The 6,106-nt window shown below is 39.3% G+C and overlaps 1 pseudogene; it reads right to left on the bottom strand.

Annotated features, from left to right (window-relative positions):
* Nucleotides 1–4,281: 4,281 nt before the first annotated feature.
* LOC138833434 (heterogeneous nuclear ribonucleoprotein A3-like) lies at nt 4,282–5,403 on the bottom strand (annotated as a pseudogene).
* Nucleotides 5,404–6,106: the final 703 nt, after the last annotated feature.

The following is a 6,106-nucleotide window of genomic DNA, read 5'->3' as shown; positions in this document are numbered from 1 at the left end:
GTTTGATTCCTCAGCACCACATAAGCAAAAAAGAAAAAAGCCAGAAGTGGTACTGTGGCTCAAGTGGTAGAGCACTAGCCTTGAGCTGAAGATCTGAGGGACAGCATCCAGGCCCAGAGTTCAAGCCCCATGACCTGACCAAAAACAAAAAAAAACAAAAAAATGTATTTCAAAATTACTTTTGCTTCCTACTACTACCATTGTTAAAGAAAGTCTTCCAAGAGTACAAAGATACCCTGGATTCTAAGGCATATTGGAAAAGACTGGAGCAGATAAATTAGATCAGTCAAAGCATTGCAAAAGTACTTAGAAAGTCCAAGAGACATACAAGTCTTCTCAGACACAGTCAAAAGATTAAACCTGGGGCTGGGAAGTTGGCTCAGTGGTAGAGCGCTTGCCTTGCATGCCTGAGGCCCTGGGTTCGATTCCTCAGCACCACATAAGCAAAAAGAAAAAAGCCGGAAGTGGCGCTGTGGCTCAAGTGGTAGAGCACTGGCCTTGAGCTGAAGAGCTGAGGGACAGTGCTCAGGCCCAGAGTTCAGGCTCCACAACCGGACCAAAAAAAAAAAAAAAAAGATTAAACCTACAGATGTAGGGATAGATGAGGAAGAAGAAATAAAAACTAAAGGCTTTGAAAACATATCCAACAAAATAATAGCAGAAAATGTTTGAGAAATAGAGTATCATCCTTGTGCTGGAGGCCTACCATACTCCAAACAGGCAAGATTAGAAAAGAAATGCTCCTAGATACAGTATAGTAAGCTATCTAAATATACAGAATATAGAAAGTGTCAAAAGAGAGGAAACAAGTAACTTACTATCACAAGCTCGTTGTAAAAACAGCAGATTTCTCAACACAGATAACTAAATGCAAGGAGGACTTGGAAAGACATTATTCGAGACCCAAAAGACAACTGTCAACCCAGACTATTTTACATAGTGAAGCTATCCATAAAAATTGGTTGAGAAATAACAACATTCCACAATAAACCAAAACTACTGGAATTTATGGCTTCCAAACTAGCACCACAAAAGGTAGTTAGGGAAAAATTACCCGCAGAAGAAGCAAACATCACAAAAAAAACCAAAATGCCAGGAAACATGGCATACTTCTCCCAATACTGACATTGAATGTTAAAGATCTTAGTTCTTTAGTCAAAAGACATACACTAGTCAGGTTCTGGTGTCTCACATCTGTAATCCTAGTTACTTAGGAGGCTGAGATTTGAGGATCGTGGTTCAAAGCAAGCCTGGGCAAGAAAGTCTATTAGACTCTTGCCACCAATTAACCACTAGAAACCTGGAAGTGGAGTGGTAGCTCAAAGTAGTAGAGCACTAGCCTTGAGCAAAAAGAGCTCAGAGAAAATGCCCAGGATGCGAGTTCAACCCCCATGACTGAAAAATCGAAAGATGCGAGTTCAACCCCCATGACTGAAAAATCGAACAAACAAAACCCTCAAAAAACATACTTAGATCAAAAAACAATATCTAAAACAAGATCTAACTCTGTTGCCTATAAGAAACACATGGCTTGGGGTAAAAGAATAGGAAAAAAGACCTTCCAAGCAAATGGACTTCAAAAGTGTTCAGCATTAGCCATATATATATCTGATACTATAGATTGCAAGCTAAAAATTAGTCTGAAGAAACAAAGTTGCTTCATATTAATGAAGGTAATGATCCATGAAGAAAAATTATGATTGTTAATATATATGCACCAAATAGCTCACACTCAGATTTATTAAATATTTCTGAACTTACAAACTTTGGTAAATAATAATGAGAGACTTCAGTATTTCACTTTCACAGATAGGTTATCCAAACGAAAACATCAGTAAAGAAATCCTAGAATGGCAGCATTAAATGGCAGTGTAGACGAAATGAAATCATCAGACATCTACAGATGTTACAACACAATACACATTCTTCTTGACAGCTCATAAGACTTTCTAGAATATATAGGAAGTCTGAGAAAATATAAGAAAATTGAAATATTCTATCAGACCAAAATGGAATTAAACTAGATCTCAACAGAAAAAAGATACTACAGACAGTATTCAAACATAGACATCAAACATAACACCAAACCTCAAATTATCTTGAAGAACCAGGGTAAGCTGGGTGCTGGTGGCTCATGCCTGCTGGTGGCTCATGCCTGTAATCCTAGCTACTCAGAAGGCTGAGATCTGAGTATCACGGTTCAAAGCCAGCCTGGGCAGGAAAGTCCATGAGACTCTTATCAATAAAACCACTCGAAAACAGGAAGTGGCAATGTGGCTCAAGCAGTAGAGCACTTGCCTTGAGCTGAAGAGCGCAGGGACAGCGCCCAGGCCCCCCATGACTGACCCACCCCCCCAAAAAAAGAACCATGGTAACAAAAACATGGTATTGGCACTGTATGTATGTGTACCTTACAGGAAATCATGTCATTTACAGGAAAGTGAATGCAATTGGAGGACATTTGTTCAGAAAACAAAATATCACATTTTTAGTTATATGAAAACTATATATATTGGCAAGAACAAAATATCCTAAATTTCTAAAATTCTGTATTTTCATACTGTTAGACCAAAAAGGCTACAGGTTCTTATCTTTTAAAAATATGCACACATAAGTGCTTTGCTTTTTGTTTGTGCTGGGAATAAAACTCAGTTGCTTGGCAAGCACTATCTATCTATCTATCTATCTATCTATCTATCTATCTATCTATCTATCTATCTATCTATCTATCTATCTGTCAGTTGTGGGGCTTGAACTCTGGGTCTGGGTGCTGTCCCTGAACTCTTCAGCTCAAGGCTAGCACTGTATCATGTGAGCCATTGTACCACTTCTGGTTTTCTGGTGGTTTTATTGGAGATAAGAGTTTCATGGCCTTTCTTGTCCGGGCTTGCTTTGATTGGTGATCCTCACATCTCAGCCTCCTGAGTAGCTGAGTAGCTACCAGCGCCCAGCTAGGCAAGCACTATCCCTCTTTTCTTTTTAATTCTGATCAGAAATCTCAAACTGCTTTTCATAAATAAATACATAAATAAATCACAAACTGCTTTTCATACATAAATAGCATACACATTATTATACTGCTGAACCAAATTACAAAAGAGATTCAGAGACAAAGGTATAGTAGAGGGTGCATAATTTTTTCTTAAGGATTTGACAATGAAGTGTGTTTTTATTCTCTTCCTCTGAAAACTTGCATGGAGAAATTAAACCAAGGAAAAGTAATAAAACTTATAGGCCTCAGGGGTCTCAAAGGAAAAACAGAATAAAATCAGGTATCCACTAATATGCTCAGACATTGCACACTTAGTGGTCCTGAATCAAAAATTAAGAATGGTTTCTAAAGGGATGGGGAAAATATCCACTACCCTTTACAAATTTAAATAGAGGGCAGCAGACATGCTTTACACTCCAAAACTATGGTAGCTGTCATTCTCAATGTGATCAAGGTAAATGTAGTATGGAGATGTTCTAAACACAGCTACGATTCAGCAAATCTTAAAACACACTAAAACCATGATTTCATTGAAGGAAAATGCACAAATAGGGATTTTGAGGGTTTTTTTTTTTCATTTGAAGGTAATCTTAATGCTATTAAATTCACAAATATGCTAATTTAAATACCCAATCCTATGTATCTAAAACACACAATGCATACATGCAAGTATCTATTCTCTCCACATGTCAGCGCCCATTCGTATCATGGTTTGGAAATGAGGAGAATAGATTCCCCTTAAACTGCAAGTCAGTAGGTGTTCCTTTACAGTTAACTTTAGCAAAATTCATACAAAATAGTGATTAACAATGATCTTTACTTGTTAACTCACAAGGAAACACCTTCAAAACTGCATTTCGTTAAAGTTTCTGTACTAAAATGTAGAAAAACTGAACTACACAAATATTGAAAAGTTAAAAATTCCTTAATTTTTTATTCCTGGTACCACTACCACAATTCACAGGGCAATATAGCTGATGTAATGAAAAGACAAAGACAAAGCTACAACAGATAAAAGACCTCAGGAATATACATCTAATTGACACTATGTTGCATGAATCAATAGCTGCACTTTTTGCAAACTGTGGTTATGACAGTCCTGAACAAGAAGGGTTTCCTGTTTAAGCTGCAGTAACTTTTCTGACTATGGATCATTGTTCCTTCTGTGGCAGATTTTTACAGTTCCTTTAATGCATTTGGGACGACTGTCTCAAAATAAACTGCAGCTTTCCTGACAACTCCTCGCTCTCTCTCTCCTGCTAAGAACTGTAGCCTTTTTTTCTGTTGTTTTAAAATCTTCTACTACCATATCCACCACTTCCACCACCAGATCCATAACCACCACCATATGGACTGCCAGAGCTTCTTCCACCAAAACTGTCCCCTTTCATGGGTCCATAATTTGATTGCTGTTGTCCACTGTAATTTCCAAAATCATTATAGTTACCACCACCAAAATTTCCTCCTTCATTGTAACCATCATATCCTCCTCCACCACCCCCATATCCTCCACCTTGGTTTCCATAACCTGGTCCACCACCACCATAGCCTCCTCTACTACTATAACCAGGACGGCCACCATAGTTGCCACCATCACCTCCAAATACATTGTATCCACCATCACCTCCTCCATAGCTACCTCTGCTGCCACCACCTCCACCACCATAGCCTCTTCTTCCACCAAAGTTTCCATCACATCCAAAATTATCTCCACCACCTCCAAAGTTTCCTCCACGACCCATAATGTTGCCAGATCCACCTCTACGACCTCTTTGTGATCCAGCAGACTGCATCTCTTGTTTAGAAAGGGCCTTTTATACTTCACAATAATGCCCATTAATAGTGTGGTATTTCTGAACAACAATTTTATCAACTGTATCATGATCATCAAAAGTTACAAAAGCAAATCCTCTCTTTTTTCCACTCTGCCGGTCTTCCATAACTTCTATGGTTTCAATCTTGCCATATTTTTCAAAGTAGTCTCTCAAATTATATTCTTCTGTATCTTCTTTAATACCACCAACAAAAATTTTCTTCACTGTTAGATGGGCTCCTGGCTTCACAGAATCCTCTCTAGAAACCTCTCTCTTTGGTTCCACAACACGTCCATCAACCTTGTGGGGTCTAGCACACATGGCTGCATCATCTCTTCAACACAAGAATAAGTCACAAAACCGAAGCCCCTGGAACGTTTTGTCTGAGGATCTCTCATTAACACACAATCTGTGAGTGTGCCCCATTTCTCAGAATGTTCTCTTAAACTATCATCTTTAGTTTTGAAGCTCAGACCACTAATAAACAGCTTCCGCAGCTGCTCTGGTTCCTTTGGATCATGGCCTTCCTCCCCCCAGTGACAGCAGCGACGGCCAGAGTCGGGCTGGGGGCGACCCGGGCGGCGGTTTTACCTCCATTTTGAGATCGGACCGGCCTCTTCCAACTCGAGTTCAATATGATACCGAGAGGAAGAGGCCAAGGGTGCATAATTTTGAAACGTATTTTGAAAGGGTATAAATTTGATTGAAAGAGATGGTTTGCAGCTATGAAAATTGAACAAGGAAGCATGTTGAAATTGTTTTGGGAAGGTAGGAAGGGGAGAAGGGGGAAAGGAAATTGATATAAGGGGTGAGATTGATTGGGACAAATTTTAAACATGTCTGGAAATGTAGCAGGTGTGAGCAACTGGTACCCTGCTCCTTTTTATTTGTATATGAAATTACTCTCCCTTCAAGAATGCTGATACAGTTAATTCCCCTTATTTGTTTGTATGAGCTTTCTTCTTTTATGTATGTATGGTACCAGGGTTTGAGCCTAGGGCGTAAGGTTTGCAAAGTGGTGCTCTATGGCTTAAGCCACAACCCAGCACTGATGCATGTAATTTTAAAGACATTTTTACATGTAGCTATTACAGCCTTGACACTGAAGACTTTACCTGCTCATGGAGAGTTCTCCATTAGACCTCCCTTGTACTGGATCCTCTTTATACATTCGTGTTCCGTAGAAATACCAGTAGAGTGCCCCTGAATTGTCTTCCCCTAGAGGTTCTACACGGAGACTGTCTGCATCCAGACCCTTAGCAGAAAAGGAAGGAGGGTTGGGGAAAACAATGAACTAAAT

This window comes from Dipodomys merriami, unplaced genomic scaffold (assembly GCF_024711535.1).
Source record: "Dipodomys merriami isolate MVZ:Mamm:240054 unplaced genomic scaffold, mDipMer1.0.p SCAF_2070, whole genome shotgun sequence".
In the NCBI taxonomy this organism is placed as follows: domain Eukaryota; kingdom Metazoa; phylum Chordata; class Mammalia; order Rodentia; family Heteromyidae; genus Dipodomys; species Dipodomys merriami.
Note: the sequence above shows the minus strand (reverse complement) of the source record. Positions and strands in the feature narration are given on the sequence as shown.